Here is a 23,786-nt window from a genome sequence, read left to right on the forward strand (position 1 = left end):
ACACACACACACACACACACACATATATACATATACATATATACACATATATAATATACATATATATATATAAGAAGATAAGATCCTATTTGTAACTAATATATTAGTTACAAATAGGATCTTATCTTCTTCTTTTACCTCCTTGGGGCATAGGCTTAGTGTGGAATCACTTGACCAAAGGGTACAGACAGTTTAGGAATTTTTGAGGAATAGTTCCCAAATGCTTTCCAGAATATCTGTACCAATTCACAGTTCCACTAACAGTTTATTAACATCCTCTGGAAGGGAATTTAGAAGATTGAATATTAGAGCTGGAAAGAAACTTAGAACTAGAATGTTATAACAGACTAAAGAATGTCAAAGCTCAAAGGCACCTTAGAATATAAAATGTTCTTAGGAAATGAAAGGGAAAGAGGGTAGAAAAAACAGATTATAAAATAAATTTTAACAAAAGGGGGGGAAATGGCCTAAAATATTAGAACATAGAATATCAGGATAGGAAGCAAGCCTTAGAACCCAGAAAGTGAGAACTTGAGTGTTAAGAGTTGCATGGCAATTTAGAATGTTAAATCCAGAAGGGACCTTGGAACACAAAATCTTTGAACATAGAACATAATCTGTTGGAGCCAGAAGAGACCTTGTAGGCTATCCAGAAATAGACATAGAAAGTGACAGAATCATAATGCAAAGTATGTTACATATCATCTTGCTCCACTCCCTGCACGTTTTTTTTTTCCCATCTCCAATGAGATCCTGAAACCCAAAGTCACTTGTCAAAAGAAATTCAGAAATGTATGATGGGCAATAAGACCTAAATCCAGTGGTTACACTTCCACAGGATTCCAGAAGTGACAATTCTGCCATTAATAGCAGAGTGACTTTGAGGAAGTCACTTCCCTTCATCTTTTTTTTTTTTGCTTTGTTTTTTGTTTTTGGGTTTTTTTCTGTTTGTTTGTTTTTGTTTTTGTGAGTCAATTGGCATTAAGTGACTTGCCCAGAGTCACACAGCTAGTAAGTGTAATGTGTCTGAGGTCAGATTTGAACTCAGGTCCTACTGACTCCAAGGCCATTGCTCTATCTACTGCACCACCTAGCTGCCCCTCCCCTCATCTTTAAAATAGGGGTGAGGAAGGGGTGGCAGTGTTGACACAGAAAACCTTTTTCTAGCTCTCAAATGATCTAAGTGGCTCCCAGGACCCCAGCTTTTAGCAAAGGAAAAAGAAAAGCCTGAGGGAACATGGGACCATCTTTATGCTTATTTGCTGCTCAGTCCCTTTTTACAGAACTCTTTTCACTAAATGTCTGAGCCTCTGTTTAATTTCAGAGACTATCTCTGCCTCATTATCTGGCCCTGGCTATTGAAGGGGGCGTGGGATGCTGCTGGTCCTGGAAGCAGATGGGCGATTCCTGGTTTCCAAAGGGAGGGCCGAGGTCTCTGTTCTCTGTCACAGCCACATCCCAAGGCTTCTGGATTTCATCAGTCCCAGTTTCCCTACAATCATGCACGTCATTACTGCCTCAGACCATGGCTCCCTCAGCAGCCCAGGGAGTGCTGATGAGAATAAAGGATGGAGCCCCTGGCAGTGGATTTATAACTGACTGGGACAGTCTAAAGGTGTGGGATGCACAGAAAAAACAAAACCGAGGAAAGAGAAATCACCCAGGTGATGAAAGAAAAAGAAGAGGAAAGAAAAACCACTTGTGTAGGAGATTTGTTCATTGAATCCACACCTGAGATTTCCTCAGGGGAAGGAAATCCCTCTGTGGGACCCAGTAAGTTTCTGAATCAGGATTTGAACTAGCATCTTCCTGACTGCAAGGCATTCATTCTAACTCTAATTCCATGTACCTTTCAAGCGAACTCCTAGAAGCTAGCATAGACCATTGAATCCAGCAAACATTTTCATTAAATGTTGAATGAAAGAGTTAATTAGTTCTGGGTTTCAACCCTTCATTTGTCATTCTCTAACTGTACAACCTTGGTAAGCCACTGCATTAGGATTTTGGAAAGACTACCGGTTTCAGGCAGTCAAACAAAAGGAACTAATTAAGGCTTACTGTGTGCCTAGCACTCTGCTAAGGGATGAGGAAACAGAAAAACCAACCAACCAACCAAAAACCAATCCAACCAACAGGAAGCTTGCATTGTAATGAGAAAGATATGCTCAAGTCTCAGCTCTTCTAATTCCTCATTGTATGAACTTGACCAAGTCCCTTTACCTCTGGGGCCTCAGTTTTCTTATCTGAGGTAATCAGATTTGCTGTCCTATTAGATTCCTTTCTACATCTAAATTCGTATTAGCTAATGTTCTGTGCCTTGGTTTACCCATATGTAAAATAAGAATACTCGTCCTGCCGACTTTTTAGGGCCAGAATGAAGATCTGATGAAACGAAGTCAAATTTATGAGTATAAATCCTTGAAGGGAATCATGAAGATATTTATTACCTATTGTTACTACAGAAACAACAATAGTCCATTTCTCTTTTCCCCCCAAAGGTGATCCTCAGCTGATCACCACATCATGGCACCCTTTCCTTATCTACTCTGGACTGAAGTTTCTAGCAGTGGAAACATTTTTTTTTTTAGTATGGCCACTTACCACCTCCTGTACAAGGTCCGTATCTTAGTAGTAGAAATATGGACACTTAGGTGGCAGAGTAGATGAAGCACCGGGCCTGGACACAGGCAGTCAAATCTGTCCTCAGACACTTACTAGTGACCCTGGGCAAGTCACTTAACCCTGTTTGCCTTAGTTTCCTGCTCTGTAAAATAATCTGGAGAAGGAATGACAAACCACTCTAGTATCTTTGCCAAGAAAATCACAAATAGGGTCATAAAGAGTTGGGCATGATTAAACAACAATAGAAATAGAAATAGAAATATAGGTTTCGTAAGTTTGACCCCAGAGCAGAAAAATTCTCCCCTTCTCTTAGCCAGGAAGAGTACTATGGATGTGGACTGTTGACTCTGTTGTCAGATGAGGGGATACTTTTTGGTTGACTTTGCTTAATGTTTTTTTCCCTCCTTTGTGACAAGGCATGACTTGGGACTTGGGAAAAGGAGAATATCCATCAATAAATCAGTATTTATTCAGTGCCTACTCTGTGTCAGGCACTGTGCTAGGTTCTGGGGATACAAAAAGTGACAAAAGGCAGTCCCTGCCTTCAAGGAGCTCACAATCTAATGGAGTATATCCATAAATGGCCGTGATATAGAAAAAGAATGGCATCAATAAAAATTCTAAAAGAAAAAAAAGAACTTTAGAGTCTAGAAAGATTTGGTATCAGGACCCACATCTTCTAGTTTTGTTGTTTTACTCAGAAAACTTGTAATTTCTGCATAGAATCATGGGTAGATTAGTCTTTGTGACCAAGAACTATGCAAAATTGTCTTTTTCATTGGAAATGTTGCTATTTCAAGGAAAAACAATGGAGAGCTCAATCTACCATAACCACTTCCTATTAATATATTGCTTGTCTTTAGAATGTCCCAAATGAACCCGTCTGCACTACCCTCATTTGTCTCCCAGATTTGTGCTACCCCTATTTGTTTTCCAATATTTTACCATCACCATTTACCAATTTTTTTTTGTTTTCCCAAACCCAAATGAAAGACAATAAAATGATTGCTTCTAACTCAATTTGGAGGAAAAAAAACTTGGCTATGACATGCATTAGCTTGTGGTTTAGTTTTTTCTTCACAGCTTCCAGATCAAGACATTCCTTGACTTAAAAAGAAAAGGCAGAAATTGGAGTTGCTTTTTCCGCAGGGAGAATGGTAAACCAAGGTTTCATTGTTCTGTGCCCTGGTCAGGCCACATTTGGAATATTGTTCAGTTTAGAGGAGTACATTTGCGGAAGGACATGGAAGTATTGCAATATATAAGACAGAAGGGGAACAGTGAAGTGGAGTCCTTGAGATGCTACCGTAAAAGACAGGGAAGGAATTGGGGATGTTCAGTTTTGAGAAGAAATACTTGGGTAGGAGTGACATGGACTCTGTCTTCAAGCCAACAACAAAGTTTTGGTTTAGCTGTGATACCAGGGAGAGATATGGTTAAGGGATTCTCTGAATATCTTGAGTGATTGCTGCTTTCACATACCCTATATGCATGCATACATACATACGTACACATATACACACATACATACACATATATAGTTTGCTGATATTAGACATGCTATATACATACATACACACAAATACATACACATGTGTATTCTGATGATATATACAGGGTGTCCCAAAAGTCCCAGTGCAGCTTTAAGCTATTAAAGTTAAAACTTCACTAGGATTATTGGGACATTCAGCTTAACATTTTGCTGTTCCCACCCCCTCCTCCTCCCTAATCACCCTACAAAGTAGGAAGTGTAGAGATTCTTATGCCCATTTCACAGATGTGGAAACATGCTCTTTGAGCCTTGTGGTTTGTCTAAAGTCATACTGTTAGTGTATGATCCCTCCAAGCTACATCTTCCTAACTCCAAAAACAGTGTTCTTTCCATTACCCTGACAGGAGCTCAGGTGGCTTATTGAATATGAGAGGTAAGTGACCATTGTCACTTACTTCCTTGAATACCTTGGACAAGTCATCCATCTATTTATAAAATGAGGGTTGTTGCTCAGATAAAGTCAAGGCTAAAACAGATTAAATCAAAAGAGAAAAATAGGGAAACTACACTATGTGTCCATCATATTTATCAATGTTGTTTTGGTCTATTTAAAACAACCAGACAGAATAAGGTGGGAATATTGCAATGGTATGGGAAATGATGAGTTGGTGTACTTGGAAAAATATAGAAAAACTTGGACTTATGAAGGAAGAGGTTATCCACCCTTAGAGAAATAGAAGACAAATAAGTATAGTAGGGTATTACATGGATGCATATGAAATGTATATGTCTACATAGTACTATGATCAGTGATATCTAAGTGTATGCATATGTGAGTGTAGTTATGTTTGTGTATATCTTTGTGTGTATATGTCTATCTGTGCATGAATATATGTATGTATACGTATGTATACATGTGCATATGTGTATATGTGTATGTATGTGTGTATCCACACTTAATTGTAGCCTTCTAGGGGGGGATAAGGGGGAAAAAAGAACAAAGTAAAAAGTGCACAACAAAGAACAAAAGAAAATTTACAAGGAAGCAAATAAAATGGACAGCATTGTGTGGTAACTATTTTACAAACTTTCTTGAAATGGAAATTGCTGTATATTTTGAATCCTCTCTCATGTTTTGCTGTGTACATGGCGATTTTTTTTCTTTTTTTTGTGTATTATTTTAGTTTTAGCATTTAAGTTTGTTTCTTTTATCTTTTCTTGTTTTGCATTTAAGTTTAAAATTTTAAAATTACAAATAAAATTTTAAAAATTAAAATAAAATGAAGATAGTTGGACTAGGTGGCCTGTGAGTTCCCTAGCAGCTATAAATCTATGATCTTATCATATTTGGAGTAATTGTATAATATTGGAAAATACTATTAATCTTGTTTTCATAAATGAAGTTATCACAATAACAGTAACAACAGATATAATAATATGCAGCATTTTGAAAGAGGCAGATAGGTGGCTTAGTGGATAAAGCACTGAACCTGGGGTCAGGAACACCTGAGTTCAAATCCAGCCTCAGACACTTACTGACTTTGTAGCCTTGGGCAAGTCACTTAATCTCTATTTGCTTTAATCCACTGGAGAAGGAAATGAAAAACTACTCCAGTATCTTTGCCAAGAAAACTCTATGGACAGTATGGTCCATGAAGTCATGAAGAGTCAGATGTGATTGAACAGCCACAAAGCATTAAGAGTACTAGATTTGGAGTCAGGGGACCTGGGTTCAAAACTTGGGTCTGCCGTCTGATACCTATATCATTCTGGCCAAGTCATTTAGTAACAAAAGCAGTAGAGATTATTAATTGCTCACTTTAACAATTGAAAAAATATTTTCTGTGTTATCTTATTTGATTCCACTCAACAACAGGGAGATATCTCGGTATCTCCACTTCACAGATGAGGAAACTGAGGCTGAAAGAAGTTACCTGTTTTGCCCAAGGTGAGAGAACTAATAAGTATATAAGTCAGGATTTGAACTCAAGTTTTCCATTTAACCTCTCTAGGCCTCAGTTTCCTTAACTGTAAAATGGGAAGGGGTTGGACTAGATGACTTCAAAGGTCCCTTCTAGCTCTAAATCCCTGAATCTATTACATTTTAAGGTTTGTCAAGAACTTTTCCTACAATATCTCTGTAAGGTAGGTCTTACAAATATTATCCCATTTTACGAATGAGAAAACCAAACCTCATAGAAATGAAACCATTTTCCTCCCCAGCAAAATTAATTTCAGAAACTGTGATCTGAATCTCTCCTGATTCCAAACCCTATGATCTTTGTACTGTAGCATATCCCTCAGAAAGCTCAGAGAGGTTGCTACTTGCCAAAAGTCATACAACTGTTAAATGCGACTTTGGAAGAGGTTAATTCTCTTTTCGTCACATGTAAAGGTACACCTTTCTACATGGCAGACCCCTACTTTAATCTTCTTACATTCTTGGTAGCATAACTCTAGTAAAGCACAACTACTAAGTCACCAGATGAGTTAAAGATAGAAATTAATATAAAATGCTTTGAACTCTATGAGGTAAGATGAGCCATAGCTATCATTGAAATGATACTATACACAGTCATAAAATCTAGGGAGTGGATTATACTTCTATGGAGGTCTCCAAGCACATGCAGGATAGCCATTGCTCAAGGATATTGTAAGAGAGATTCCTGGCCAAGAAAGAATTTGCCTTGATATTCTCTGGAGTTCCTTCTAACTCTGACATTCTGTGATTCTGAGTTGGATGAAATTAACATTATAGCAAACCAAGAAGTTAATAGATGTTTTTTCCTTTGACAAATAGAATTCTAGTAGATTGATGAAAGTAGAATACACACAGGCAAAATCCTAAGTCACCAAAGTATCAAGATATAAAATCATTTGGGATGCTGGATTAACCTTTATCTTCTGAAGAGGATGTTACAAAGCAATTCATTTAAAATGAAAAACATCTACTCATAGGCAAAAAGAGTTACCTGTTAATAAAAGATCCCATCTTTTTTTGAAGTCAGTCTTCATATTTGCTTGGCCTCCTTATGGATGCCTCTCAATAATCATTCCTGTGAAAACCTTGGCTAAAAGTGATATCTTGTAGCCAAGATAGAACCTGATTTTGAAAACAAAAGATGGCATACTCCAGCTAATCATTATAATCCAACAAAGACACCTTTGTAAGAAATTCATGCTCATTTTTCTGGATGATTTCGGGGGAAGATTCATTGGAAAGACATATCCCGAGTTGGTTGAGACATTGGAGGTTACATATTCAAACTACCTCATTTTGTAACAAGGAAACTTAGGTTCTGAGATGTTAACTCCTCTGAACAAGGTTACACAGGTAATAAATGTAAATCAATCAAGTCTAACATTTCATTTAATGTCCTGGACTCTTATTCTCTGACTTCTTGGTAGAATGGAGCAAAGTGGTATTCTCATGTCTCTTGTTCATTACAATTTCAAAGTTTCATCCTTATGGTAGACGCTTCCTGCAATCTTTCCTTTCAAAATTGTTTCTGGAGTAGAAGTGATAACTCTAGAATTTGAGATAAAAGAAGTAGAGTGTGGGATACATGCTAGAATTGGGGAGAGCAGATTTCAAAGGAGTTGGAGAAGAATGAATAGAATCCAATGCACTGGAAACTCAGGAACCAACTTGTATATCGAAAAGCTCTCCATCTGTAGAAGATGGATGAAAGCAAGAATGGAAGGAAAAAGACAAAAACTTGGCATATTCATGGAAAATAAGCTCCACGAGCACACAGATGTATAGTAAACTAAGTCTAGTGAAGAAAACCAAAGCCAACAAAAGGTGGAGAAGATAGAAATTCCATTAAGGAGGAGGAGACCACTGCCCAGAATCATGTAGTTTTTATTTTTCTTTGATTTTATCTAAGAACTATTTAATTTTTGTCATATTTCCTAGTCTCTAACGTTATGTGTGCCTAATAAATGATTGTTGATCATTGGACTGAAAAGTACCCTAAAAATGTTGGTAATAAGTATTTGGTACTCGAGAAGACCAAGAAGATTGTAGATAAGTAATGAGCTGCCTTTGATGGGTTCACAAGACCCAGATAAACTAACTTCCCCCAAGCAAATTGGAGGAATGGGCAGATGTGGATACTGAGCTACTGTCAGTGATCTGTGAAAGATTGTGGAGAATGGGAAAGAAATCACAGGACTGAATAAAAGTAAATGTCCTGATTTTCAAAAAAAAAGAAAAAGGGAGGGGAAGAAAAGAGACTTCATACTATAGATCATTGAGGTTGACTTCTATCCCTGACAAAATTCTAGAATGCATCACTGAAAGAATCATTGGTCGATACATGAGAAGTTCTGGGTCACAATACATAGTCAGAGTTGGGATAAGCGTGCTCAAGTCCCACATCTGACACATATTACCTGGGTGACCTTGAACAAGCACTAAACCTCTCAGTACTCTAGGCAACTCTCTCAGATTCTAATATGTAATGAAGGTGCTAAGTTGTCTTTGTGGAGGGACTTTCCTCATCCAGGAGTTCCCTAGACTGATAAAATCATATATCTAGCAGTTTGGATTGCTCTTCTAGTGAATATACAGTAAAGGAAGTATTGATGATAAAGAACCAGTATGACTTTATCCAAGAGGTCATGACTACCTAATCCAACTTTCCCTTTTGACAAGATTATTGATCTGGGAGATCAGTGGAATGATATAAATGGTGTTTATTGAATTTCAGAAAATATTTAGCAATATTGTTCATGATCTTTTTATGGAAAAAATGGAGAGATGTGAGATAAAAAATAATACTGTGAGGTAGATTCAGAAGTAGTTGAATGTCTGGACACAAAGAGGAGGTACAGTTGGTAAAATGCCAATTTTTATGAAGAGCCTGGTGGCACACCTCAGGGAGCTGTGCCTTGTCCTGTGTGGTTTATGCCCTCATTGAATTGGTAAAGATGGCAATGACATCCTTATCAAATGAGCAGATGGCACAAAACTGCAAAATACGGACAATGTTCTAGATGCAAAGGTAGGATTCTAAAAGGTATTGCCAGCATGGACCACTTGGCCTGATCTCATAAATGACTTGCAATAGGAGAAAATAGAACATCTTACAATTTGGTTCCAAAAATCAACTTCCCAAGTAGAATATCAGAGTGCTGTACTCTTTTGAACAGAATTTTTAGTAGGCTTCAAATAAGCCCAACACAAATCAACAGTGGGTTATGACCACTGAAAAAGCCAATACAATCTTAGGCAATATTACAAGAGACACAGAGTCCAGAAATAAGGAGGTGGTAATCCCATTACCTCTTCTCTCATCAGACCACATCTGGATTTTGGTGTTCAATTCTGGGGACTACATTTTAGGAAGGAAACTGAAAAGCTTGGGAATATACTAGGGAGTGCACCAGGTTGATAAAGACCCTGGAGAGCATTACATATAAGGAACAGCTGAGGAATGGGGAATAGCTTTTGCCTGGAGAAAAGATTGAGTGAGGATGTGATAGATGTCTTTGGTTATTTATAGAACTGGAAGGTAGAAGCAAGATTAGCCCTGTTCAGCATGATGCAGAAGGCACAAGAAAGAGTGATAGGTAGCAATTGTGAGGAGGCAAGTTTAGGCTAGATATGCAGACAAATTAGCATCAGATCAGAGATTTAAAGCTGAAAGAGTTCTTTGAGACCACCAAGTCCAACACCCTCATTTTACAGATGAGGAAAATGAAACACAAAGAGGTTTAAATGACTTGCCCAGAGGCACCGTTTTTCCCCCTTTGCATACTGCATGCCTGGAGAGCACTTCTCGCTGAGGAGGGACAAATGTTTATTTTATGTATGAATGTTTCCACATGTCTCCAAATCTTCGAAGTTCCATCTCCATCCTCCACCACAACAATCACAGCTCTGTGTCACTTATTCACAACTTAGAGATTGTCAAACCCTATCATTTCTAACAACGACTCTGTATTTAACTTAGTTGAATTTAAGGAATTTGTAGATAGGAGCCTTAACCAAGCTGTCATCATCATGCCTCATCACCCTCAAGCAAATGGTCAGGCTGAAAGATGAAGCAGACTACAAAGGATGCCCTTTAGCAGATTGTTGGGCACTGGCCAACAAGATTTGCCAAGTTTCTCATCACTCATCATGTCACTCTATCTAAAAGACTATAAACTCTATGACATACTTCTTCATACAAGCACCGTCTCTGATCCATCTTTGTTTCCACTATGGTGCCTGGGACAGTGCCTTATACTTAACATGCTCAGGATAAACATTGGTTGAATCAAATAAAACAACCAGTTAGTCTTGATGAAGTACTAATAGTATGATGTCTCAAGATTTGAAATTATTGTCTCTGTCCAGACTCATCTGAGTGTTTACAGGCAAACATGTATTCTGATGTTCTATCAAAAACCCTCCTCCATTTCTTTTCTTCTTTCTTTTCTTGTTTCCTTCCTCTCTTCCTCCCTCCCTCCTTCATTCCTTTCTTCTTTTCTATTTCTCTCTCTATTTTTCTTTCTTGCTTTCCTCCTTTCTTTTCTCTTTCTTTCTTCTCATTCCCTTTCTCTCTTTTCTTTCTATTTTCCTCTTTCTTCTTGCCTTCCTCTTTTCCTTTAATTTCTCAATTTCTTAATTTTTCTTTCCTAATTTCTTTTTTTTTCTACAACTGTAGTTGTTTTAAAGAACGATGGAATGAAGGGGAGATCAGTTTCCATTACTACAATTAAGGTCATGGGAATATCTGCTGAACAGCACGAGTGCAAATGGACCACTGTGGTAGCATCATGTAGATCACTTGTGAGGAGATTCTTCTTGGGGTTATGTGACAATGGCAGAACCAGTTGAAACCATCCCCTGACATAGGTTTTTCTGGTTTTATCACCTATAAACTTTCCCAAATCACAAAGTATAGAACCATAATTATCCTTTGTTTAGTGTTACAGCTTAAGTGGAGTCATTTTTTAAATGAATTTTATTGATATCTTTCGTTTTTATGTTATCTACATTTCTTAATGTTTTCTTCCACTCTTCTCCTAACTCCCTTCCCAGAAAGGCATCCCTTGTAACAAAAACAATTAAAAGAAAAAAGAGAAAACAAGAGTTAACCCAAACTAGCCAACTCACTACCTCTGCAAAGAAAGGAGTGGAACTGCTATTTCATGTCTCTAATTTAGGGCTCAACTTAGTCATTATCATTTCATAGCAGCTTCTTTTCACATATTGTTGTCATTGTGTAAATTGTTTTCTAGTTTTCATTGTTTCTAATAGCACAGCAATATTAAATTACTTTCAAGTACCACTCTTTGTTTAGTCATTTCCCAGTCAACACATATCTATTTTGGTTACAGCTTTTTGCTACTACAGAAAGTGCTGCTATCAATATTTTAGTCTCTATCTCTTTCTCTCTCTCTCTCTCTATCTATCTATTTATCTATCTATCATCTATCTATATATATGTAGCATCTCTAGATATTTATGTACATATCTTGAAATCTCAATCTTTATAGCTCTATCTTTATCAACATCTATCAATCTATCTCTTTTTTTTTTTTTAGCTTTGATTCCTTGGAGTATGTCATCAGCAGTGGTTGATAGAAGCATCTGCTGTGGAAGCTGAGAGACAAGTTGAGGACAAACTCAATCTATCAAGGAAAAGCAGCTTCAAGACTCTCCCAGAGCACTGACCCTCAGATTTCTGCAGAGAGCTACATCTAAGGGCAGCTTCATGAGAAAGTGACTTTCAATAATCTGCAACTATGACTTTATTCTTTTTCTAAATGAGCTCTCTAAGTCTGATCCTACTCTTCTTAGGAACTTGTGTGTGTGGGGAAGAGTGTGCCCCTGGCTTAGGGGAATGTTTGCTTAACAACTGCCCTTGTCATACCTCCTTAGTAAATACAATCCTTTAAAAACTAAGTCTGGCTGGTTGTTAATCAACACTAGTGGGGGCTCGTGATTGACAATACTAAACAGTGCCAACCTCTAAAAGTCAGCATTGGAACCATGAGCAGGGCAGTTGTCGACTGCCTGCTGGGGACTTGAACTCCCAATGTGATTGGGCATTGAGGAAGTAGACCCAGAGGGCATAGTAGATATAGACAAGGAAACTGAAGCTTCAAGAGGTGATAGCCTATTGATGGGCACACAACAAAAAAGTACCTGAGGTAGGATTTGCTTTCAGGTCTAACCTGACTCCAAGTTCAACATTCTTTCAACTATACCACACTAATTCTGCAAATAAATGCTACAGGAGTTCGGAGAAAGGACCTTGGAATCAATGCAAGATGGAGTACTCAGAGAAGATGCATGGGGAGAGTGGGTCTGACATGGAATCTTAAAGGATGGATAGGATTTGGAGAGATGTAATGGGGGAAAAACATTTTAGGGCACAGGAATGGCATGATCAAAACAGAAACATGGAAAAATACAAAATGTGTCTGGGCAGCAGTGTGGCTGATCAGGTTACTTTTGAGGTAGTAGTAGGACTTCATCAGTAGTGATCATCACAAATTTTCATAAAATGCCTTGAACTTTACAGAATCCTTTACCTGCATGACATCTTTGAGTCTCAAAGCAACCCTCTGAAGGAGGAACTACAGACATTAATATTGAAGGGTCAGAACAAGGTAAGGGAAAGAATAATGGATTTGGAAGCTGAAGAGCTGGTTCAACTATCTGAATGCTCTTGGGCAATTAGCTTCTTTCTGAGCCTCAATTTCTTCAAACTCATGAAGCATATACCTAAAGAGGTATCTTACAGTTCTAAATCTATGGTTCCAATTCTGTAAATGCTCAAGCTAAGGCTCCAAAAATTTAAATGGCTTACCCATGGTCACATGCATAGTGAGTGTGAGATGTGGAATTTGAATGTCATCTTTCTAAGTTGAAATGCTTAGTGCTCCCTCTGTAAAGTCACATTTCTTCATAAGGTTGGATTTCAGAGTTTAGGGGTGGGAAGGACAAGTTTGGATGTCAAGTGGAGAAGCTAGAACCTCATATTTTAGGTAATGGGGAGCCTGAAAATTGTAGGGCAAGAGAGTGACATTATTAAAGCCACTTATTTTTGGAAAATTCATTAAAAGCAAGGTGTAGGATTGAGTGAATAATAAAGAGACAAGATACATGAAAGGACTCTATCATGGTGAGTCATTTTTCCATTGCTAACTTTTCATTTTTGATCATGTCATTGTGTCTGTCTAGCTGGAATGTCCCCACTCCTTTCTACATTCTCAGTGCCTACCCATCCTTTACTTGAGATTGCTAAAGTCTTTGAATGACAGGGAGAACAGGTTTGTCATCATGGTCTTACCAAGGGTTTGCTCTATAGACAGGATGACAATAATACTAATGTCTGATTCAGAGAGATCCACTTCAGCTCAGTAAGGTAAGATTCTGACTCAGGAGTCAACTGAAACATTAAATAAAATCCCATATTTCATATGCCTGGCCTAGGCTGACAATCTGCCAACTTATAGTGGACCCTGGGTGTATAAATCTATAATGTCTGGGGTCCTTTTCTTCACCGGCCATACTTTCAACCCTCTCTTCTCAGGATGTCCTTTGCTTGAAAAACCCCACTTTAAGCAGTGTTCTAATTCAACAAGTGCCTTCTAAATGCCAGGAATTAGGTATATAAGGATAGAAAAATAAGACAGCCCCTACCTTCAAGAAATATACAATCTACTGACTAGAAGAAATGTGAATACTGAAAACACATTATGAAATCTATCCAGAGTAAATGCTAAGAAAACTGGGGGGAGGCAGAAGAGCTAATGACCTGATGGATCAACAAAGTCTTCTTTAGAAGGTGGCCCTTAGGCAGAGCTTCCAGATTCCAACAGGCAGAGGTGAGCAGGCACAGCATTCCAGCCGTGGGGACCAGCTTATACAAAGTCAGAGACAGGAGAATGGGGAATGACAAGGCCAGGTGGACTGGAACGTAGATTGTGCTGGAATCACTCTAGAAAGATGATGGAGGTCTTTAAAATAGAGTGTTTATCCTCAGGGCAAGAGTGAACAAATGGAAATCATTTACTGTCTGTAATGAGACGTTTTCAGTAGGGTTTTTCTAGCTAGTTAAAGGTTGGAGCTTGCTTTCAGCTGAGTCTGGTCTAGTAAGCTAGAGCGCACTTCAACAAGAAGAACACAGGCTAACATTTTAAGGTTTGCAAATATTCACAAATATCGTCTCACCATCTGGACAACCCAGGACTGAGGTAGGATTCGAACTCAGGTCTTCCTAACTCTAAGTTCAACCCTCCATCCACTGTGCCACTTCACTGTAGGAACTGCTCTCATAGTGGAAATGATAACCTTCTAGAGAGAAAGACCACCAGGTTTAAAGCAGATAAGATCCCAAAGGAAATCTGAGCCAATAGCTCTTCTTGGGTGAACAAAGAATCTCGAACTTGGAAGGGGCCTCTGAGCCCAATTTCATCCAATTCAAGTTGGGAGAGAGGGTGGGAGAAGGGATTCACTATCTACCAAGAGCATATATAGAAGAAAATGCATATCCTTCCCTAAAAGCCTGTTCCACTCTGGGATCACTCGTGATTATTAGAGAGTTTAACGCTTATTTTCTTCTTTTTGCTTGTTTGTTTCCCCCCACCCCACCCCAACGTCAGAGACAAATTTGTTTCTTTGTGAATTCCTCCCATTGTTCCTAGCTCTGACCTTTGGGCCCAGGTAAGACAATCCTAATCCATCCTCTGGGAGACAAGCATCGCAAACTGAATGACCATCACCACATCCTCTCTAGCTTAAACTCAGCGCTCACCAGCTAAGCCTCTTCTGGATACTCTGAGGATTTACTGATTCAGTCCATCCTCAAATGATGCCTAAAACAAAACACAAAACTTGAGATTGCAGGATCATAAACCAAGAGGTGAAAAGGATGCCTGAGGTCATCTACTTTAAACATCTCATTTTTACCAAGGCAAAAATAGAAGCAAGAGAGTTTTATGACTTCTCCATGGCTATGGCCATAATATCACAGCCATAGTACTACAGCCATAGTACTGGCTTCTTTGATTTAGAGTTGGAAGGGGCCTAATCCAACTCCACCTCCATCCAATTTTGTAAATGAGTTAGCTAAGATTCTGAGTGGTAAAATAACTTTGCTGCATAGATTTACAGCTCAAATGGACCTCAAAGGCCATGTAGTTCAGCACCTTCATTTTGAGCCTTGGAAGTGAAGTAACATGCCAATTCACACAGGTGGTGACAGAAAGGGGACATGATCACAGTTTCTCTCCTTCCAAATGCAGTCCTCTTTTCATTGCACCCCATGGCCTGACCAGGGCAGAGTACAGTGGATCACTGCCTTCCTAGCCCTGAAAATTTTGAGAAATGTACATTCAGCTTACATGGGAATGAAGAGAAGCAAACGCTCTCATTTTTATCATCAAAAACTAGTCTTTTTTGCTTAAAACAGACTATATGGAAAAAAGAAAATGGCGGGAGTTCTGGGAAATCAAAATACTTAGAACTACATCCGATGTTCAAAGAGAGATACTTGATCCCCTATTACCTTTGCAATGCCTCTTTTTCATTGTGACAGATCACAAAGTGCTTTAAAGGCTGCCTAAATATGATTTCCCTCTGGGGTGAGGGCAGGAAGCCAGGAGCGCTGTCAGTGGCCAAAGGCAGCAGGGACAATCATTCTTCACATTTAGCACCCTATGGGACTGCCAAGGCCCTCGCCAAGCAGACACATGTCCCATTTGATTGTATCCATGTCACTCTGGAATGGGAAAATGGTCTCCTTGCAGTTCATTACTCTCTGGAAGAAACTTCATACAGGAGGCCTATAAGAAAGATAAAAGTGAGTAGAAGGTAAGGAGGAAAAAGGAAACATCCCTGGTCAACACAAGCTGTGATGGATGAGATCCAGGCAACTTATGAAGAAGAAATAACTTTGTTGTCTGTAAAAGACATGAGTAGATTGTATGGTATGGCCAAGGTGGGAGCTGGCTTTCAGGATAAGGAAATAGCTGTTAAACCCATTGTTTAAATGCTGGTGAATAACAGCTCCAAGTAGTCATGGCCTAGGGTATAGATATGTCATTGGACAAACAAAGAAGCTATAATATGAGAGAAATAGCTACAACAGTTATGGGTTTAATTTGTTCCAAAACTAACATCTTACCCAGAGCTTATGTTGAATAAAATGCATTAAATGGTTTTGTTCATTATGGAGATGCTAATGAGTAAGAGTGCTTTAATTTCTCACCTACAAAAGAGGCAGTGTGATAAAGTAGAAAGGGGCCAGGATCTGAAGTCAGAGGACCTGAGTTCAAACCCCATTTCTGAATATACCTGTGCCCAGAGGCAGGTCGCTTTTCTTTCCTGGGCCTCAGTTTCCTCATCTGTTAAATAAGGGGGTTGAACTAGATGGCATCTGAGTTCCCTCCCAGCTCTGGGTATATGATCCTATGATGTCAAGTCTCTTCACCATTTTGAGCCACAACTGAGTTAATTTATTAAATTAGGAGATTGAACTAGATGTCATCTAAGGTCCCTTCTAACTATGGCTCTCTCCTTCTATCTAGGATTCTGTGACTGATGGCCACCAGTTGCAGGAAGGGTGTAATGGAATATGATGATAAACAACTATATTTCTTGTGGAAGAAATTTTCACTTCAAGTCAGATTGGACTAGATTAGTGCTAAAAACCCTTTTCAACTCTGAGATTCTAGGATTCTACAACATTCACTGAGACAGCATGGAATAGACAAAATCAAGAAATGTTTGAAATAAGAATTTCCTAGAAATTATTTGCCATTAAGGAGGGATTATCAGACGGTATTATAAATTATCCTTTGAAAGTCTAAAAAAGCTTAGTGCAGGGGAAAGAGGGCTGAATTTGGGGTTATACTACTCAAATATGAATCCTGACTCTGCCACTTATTATCTGTGTGACCATGCACAAGTCACTTACACTCTTCTGAGCCTATTTTGTCAATTGTAAAATGAGAGGTCTAGACTAGAAGGATCCCAGGTCCCTTCCAGCTTCAAATCCGGAATACTATGACTTTAAATATTGAACCATTCCATTGCTCTTGGGTGGTCAGTAAAATCTTTTCGGAAATCAGGTAGATGGACTTGGTGACCTTTCAAAGATATGTTTATATTTAGATAGAAGTTTGCTTTAAAGTCTGTTCACAAATGAATCCTTATTAAATACTGCCTATCTTCCCTACCTCTCTATCCCTGTCTAACTGTCTCTGCCTCTCTGTCTCTCTCTCTCCCTCTCCATCTTTCTCTTTCTTCATCTCTGTCCCTGTCTCTGTCTGTCTGTGTCTCTGTCTCTGTCTCTCTGTCTCTCTGTTTCTCTGTCTCTGTCTCCCTGTCTCTGTCTCTGTCTCTGTCTCTGTCTCTGTCTCTCTCTGTCTCTGTCTCTCTCTGTCTCTGTCTCTCTCTCTCTCTCTCTCTCTCTCTCTCTCCTCTCTTTCTCAATACTATGTTCTTAAAGAGTAACACCATAAGCAAATTAGGGGAGCATTGAATAGTTTACCTGTCAGATCTATAGATAAGGGAAGAACTTATAACCAAACAAGAGATGTAGAGCAACATGAGATGGAAAACAGAGAATTTTGACTACATTAAATTAAAAAGATTTTGCACAAACAAAACCAATGCAGCCAAGATTAGAAGGAAAACAGAAAGTTGAGGAGGAGGGTGTATAGTAAATCTCTCGATAAAGGTTTATTTCTCAAATACATAGAGAACTTAGTTGAATTTATAAGAATACAATTCACTCCCCAATTGATAAATGACCAAAGGATATGAGCAGGCAGTTTTCAGACAAAGAAATCAAAGCTATCTATAGTAACATAAATACGTTCTAAATCACTATTGATTAGAGAAATGCAAATTAAAACAACTCTTGAAGTACCACCTGGGACCAATCAGATTGGCCAATATGACAGAAAAGAGAAATGACAAATGTTGGAGTGGATGTGGAAAAATTGGGGCACTAATGCACTTTTGGTGGAGTTGTGAACTTATCCAACTATTCTGAAGAGCAATTCAGAACTATGCTCAAAGGGCTATAAAACTGTGCATACCCATTGATCCAGCAATACCACTAATAGGTATGTGTTTTAAAGAGATTTTAAAAAAGGAAAAGGACCTATTTGTACAAAAATATTTATAGCAGCTATTTTTGTGGTGATAAAAATGGAATTTGAGGGGATAGTCATCAATAGAGGAATGACTGAACAATTTGGGGTGTATGATTGTGATGGAATACTATTGTGCCAGAAGAAATGATAAGCAGGATGCTTTCAGAAAAACCTGGAAGAACTTACATGAACTGATGCAAAGTGAAGTGAGAACCAAGAGAATATCATCCACAGTAACAGCAATACTGTACAATTATCAGATATGAGCAATTTAGTTATTCTCAGAAATATAATGATCCAAGAAAATTCTGAAAAATTTATGATGAAAACCTGCAGAGGAAGCACTGATGGAGTCTGGATGCAGATTGAAGCATACTTTCAAGGCATTTTTTCTCTTTTTCTTTTTTTCTGTGTTTTCTTTTGTAACATAGGTAATGTGGAAATATATTTTACATGACTGCACATGTATAATCTATAATAATTTGCTTACCTTCTCAAGGAGGAGGGAAGAGAGGGAGGGAGAGAATTTTGAATTCAAAATTGTAAAAATCTAATGTTAAAATTTGTTTTTACATGTAATTAGAAAAATGAAATACTTTAAAACATTTAAAAATGTCATGTCTTTTTTGTTGAGTGAGTTTCCCCCCTAGTCCAAGGATATTAGAATTCTATGAAAATGTCCAATCTTAAAAACTTGTCTTGCTTGATGCTAAGAAAGCACTCTGTGGAAGGTATGAATAGATAAGAAGGATCAGGTATTTTTACATCTCTATGTCTTTACCTAAGTAATCAGTCATCTCTGATAATCTTTTCCCTCTGCTTCTTGCTTCCTATCTGTTTGGAATGAAGTATTATAATGCCTTTCCCCCAACTCCTGTCACAAAAGTGTGTAGGTAAAGCAGGCAACAGTGGGCTATATGCCAGATTATGAAAGTGACTTTCTCTTGTTAGCATAATTGGACCTTCTGGACTCCAAACAAGCCTGTTCCTTAAAAGGGGGCATCACTTCTCCAATGGACCATGAGATCTGTCCTAGATCTTGGAACGGAGTAAGTACAATATAGCCTCCAGCCCTTAGGGAAAGATGAAGAACTGGGGGGAAGGAGAAAATACTTTTGGCTGAACTATTACACATGCCCTGACTTGAAATGAAGCTGTAGAAGGACATGAGGAAGACACAGAGGGGACTTCTATTCTCTCTGGCACCCAACCAAGCCTTGGGGCTTCCCCACCTCCCCCTCACCCTTTAACCCACATGACATATTTCTAGATTAAACATTAGGCATAAGGATTCAGTCAGCCAAGAGCTCATCCAGTGTATCCCTTGGTTGTGTGAATGCAGCCATGTTGCCAGGCTTAAGAGCTGCTTCAACACTTCTAAGACTTGACAGATTGTCTTGGAAAGTTTGTTGCAGCTAAAAAAAATCACCTTGTGGCCCACCTGTGATGTCCTTCTCTTAAGTTAGGTAAATTTTGTCCCCTGGAAATAGTGTCTGCAGTCGGTCATTTGCTGTTGCTGTTCATGTTTTGTTTTTGAAGACAACCAATGACATCATGGGGTGATGTCTTGACTTGTGGGTGAATTGGATTTAAGTGAGGCAGAGATGCACAGGGTCATCAGTCTTGCTCTGTCTTCTAGAGTCATCGAAGTCCAGTGGCAAGATAAAAGTCAAGATGACTAGCAATGGCCTGAGATGTAGTGGATGACCTTGGCCTCTTTGACATCTGGTCAAGCTCCAAGCACTCCACAGTTCCTGCTTCAGCCACCTCCATGGCCAATGAAATAAATTGCTCTCATCACTTAGACCAGGGCTTCTTAAACTTTCCCCTCTTGTGATCCCTTTCTGCTTAAGAATTTTGTTTGTTTGTTTGTTTGTTTGTTTGTTTTGCTTAAGAAATTTTTAAGTGACCCTGGGTATATAGGTATATAAAATAGGTATGCAAATCAAACATTTACTGATAGTAAATCATAAAGAAATTAATTTTAAAACAATTCTTTGGTATACACATAATTTTACCATTATTAAAGATGAAAGTAAATGTCCATACTAATTAGATGGATTGCTTATTTATTTTTACATAAAGAATTAAATCTTGGCAGAATATTTGATACTGCAGGACAGAGAGCATCTTAAATGTTTTTCAGAGTTGATCGGTGTTTTGATTTTATAATCGTCAATGCTGAGAACACTACTTCACATAAATAAGTAGTACAAAATAGCAGAAGTATGTTTAGGGCCATTTTAAAAATTTTTGGAAATTCTGTCCTAATCCCAAGCCAAAAATCATTTAATGATTTTGTATGTACAGTAAACACACTGCAATTCAAAACATACAATAGTTGCAAATCTGAGACAAGGTGTTTCTAGAAGCATTTGGTGGTGTTGCGTGATGTGATGGAATGCACAGTGCAAACTGCGTGTGTTGTGTGTTCAGAAACAAGGCTGTAGTGAAGTTTCATGATGCAAAGTGGGCAAGCACTGCCACAAACACCTCAGATCCATTATGCATTTGATTTTGAATTAATTTTTGGTAGTTGAGCATTCAGAAATGCTCAACTGTTGCCAAATTTTTCATGACTCCTACATTCAGTTATAGGAACCTGTATGGGTCACAACCCACAGTTAAAGAAGCACTGACTTAGACTATAGTCAAGGCCACTCTACCTTGGTTGGACCTGTAAGAGCTTGTGTTCCACTAGCATGATCTTATAGAAATCAAGGTTACTTCACTGTCAGGATAGATCACCAGATCAGGATTTTACTGAACTATTAATGATGCGCGCACACACACACACACACACATTTGTATATGCACACATATATGTTTATATATACACATGTGTATATGAATATATTCTTTAATATATGTTATATATGTATACATATATGTAGCTATACATACGAATATACATACTCAACAAATACGACATACAGAGTGTCCCAAAAATCTTAGTACAGTTTTAGCTTTCATGTATATATTCTCAATTTATTGATACTATCCTTATTAGATTTACACATTAGCATACATCTAGATATTTCATTAGGAGTCTTTGTGCTTCCTCATTTGTGTTAAATACCATCCTTCTTTTCCAAGTCTCTCTTTAGAACATTTTGTCTGTTTTATTGAATGTGATTCCGCCTACCACAATGTTCTATTGGGCTAATGCTCAAGATCTCAGCAGTTATTGGCCAAGAAATGAAGTCAAATTGAATCCCAATTTCTCACTGCAGCCATGTACATATCAAAATAATCCGTAAGGTTACTTTCAGGACTAATATTTCATAAGACCATCAACTTAGGGTCTAGCGAGAAAGACATCTTTGGAACCACTATACTCATTAAACCATATAGCAGTAGGGTTCAAGAAAGTCTTCATGGAAGAAGTGATGCATGAATTGAGTCTTGAAGGATGTCAACAGACAGAGATGATGGTGATGAAAGTGGTGAATACAAATGCATTACAGGACTAGGAAATGGTGTGGGCAAAAGCATACAGACAGGAAAAGGAAGTAAGATGAAGAAATAGCGAGGAGTTTGGTTTGGATAAAATACTGGGTGTGAGAAAGGGAGTATTGTAAGATAAGTCTTGGAAGACTGATACGATCTTGAATGACTGAATGAGGAGTATGGACCATGGAATTAAATCTTTTTTTTTTTTGGCTAGGCATTAGGGTTAAGTGACTTGCCCAGGGTCACACAGCTAGTGAGTGTTTGTGTGTCTGAGGTCAGATTTGAACTCAGGTCATCCTGAATCCAGAGCCGGTGCTCTAATGGAATTAAATCTTAATGACTAAGTATCACATTTAAAGCTTTGCATATAAAAATTAAGTATATGTGAAACATAAGAAAATGTGGGAACATAGATCAAGGTTGAATCCAACAGAATATGTAGCATAAAATTATTATAAAACAAAATCACTAGTTTTATTTGTCATATCTAGAGTTCAGTATGAGTGAACAAAGATTTTTGGGTTAGATTTGTCCAGTAATATTAACTCAAAATAACAAAAGAAAGAAAAACAGTAATCAATCAACAAGCAATTATTAAGTACCTAGCTATTAATGTATCAGTCAATCAACAAACATTCATTGAGTACCCACTTGTGCTAGAGACTATGCTAAGAGCTAAGCATACTAATACATGAATGAAACAGCACTTCCCCTCAAGGAGCTTGCATTCTACCTATGTTGAAAATCACACGTACATATATAATGATATAGAGAACATATACTAAATTGTCAAGATAGGGTTTGGGGGAGGTACTATCATTTGGGGGAAGCAGGTGGTACTTCATGTAGGAGGTATTATTTGATCTGCGTTTTGAAGGAAACCTGGGAATCTAAGCAGATAGGTGTTACAGTGGATATAGCATTAGGCCTGGAGTCAGGAAGACCTGAGTTCAAATCTTACCTCAGACATTTACTAGCTGTGTGACTCTGGGCAAGTCATTTAGCTTCAGTTTGCCTCAGTTTCCTCAAATGTAAAAGGGGGACAATGATAACCCCTATCTCTCAAAGTTGTGAGGATAAAATGAGATAATATTTGTAAAGTGTGTATACACAGGGCATAGCTCATAATAGGTAATTAATAAATTCTTGTCCTGTTTTTTTCCCTAAGCAGTGGAGGTGAGGAAGGAAAGTAGGGGACTTGGGGCACAGACTGTGCAAAGACATGGAGATGGGAATTACTTTGATTTACCATCCTTCAAGTCTACTTCCATGGAAATAAATGTTGGGTTCAAGAAAATACTACCTGCTTGACATACACAACCTGTTTGCTAGAGAAGGTCACATTTCCAACACCCCTTAGAACTTCTATCACCAGACATGGAGCTGAGATAGGAAAGACGTTTCAAAGTGTTGACAATTTTCATCAGGCCCTCTGAGTGACAATGAGGCTCTCCATGCTACTTGGGGGAGAAAATGGATTATCAACCTTTTTTTGCCTCTGAAAAGTCCAGGCAGGACTTTTTCTAATAAAAGTCTTATATATCCAAGATAAAAAAGAATACGTTCTATTAACTTTAAAGTATTATAGCAATGTGAATTACAAGGAGACCTCAGGATATATTGGAAAGATTATTGGACACAGAGTCAAGAAAGATCTAAGTTCTAATCCTGTCTCTGATGCTAGTTACTCTTGAACTTGAAAGCTAGATGGTACAGTGGATATAGAACTGGGCCCAGAGTCAAGAATTACTGAATTCAAACATAGCCTCACATACTTACCTAGGCAGGTCACTTAACATGTATGTCTCAGTTTTTTCAGATATAAATTGAGGATAACAACATCACCTGCATTTCTTGGTTATGAAGATCAGATGAAATAATAATTGTAGAACACTTGACACAGTGCCTAGCACACAATCAAGGCTTAATAAATGCTTATTCCCTTCTCTTTGACCATCTATGGTCAAGGCACTTCAAGTCTCTGAGTCTCAAGGTGAGTCAAGAAGGCGCTTACTAATTCTTAAAGCATCTTAGAAATGGGAATTATCATAATGGACATTTGCTGCTGTCATAGGTTGGATTATGAGAACTTAATTTCTGCCGTGCA

The sequence above is a fragment of the Vombatus ursinus genome, unplaced genomic scaffold (assembly GCF_900497805.2).
Source record: "Vombatus ursinus unplaced genomic scaffold, bare-nosed wombat genome assembly UNPS02009824.1, whole genome shotgun sequence".
In the NCBI taxonomy this organism is placed as follows: Eukaryota; Metazoa; Chordata; class Mammalia; order Diprotodontia; family Vombatidae; genus Vombatus; species Vombatus ursinus.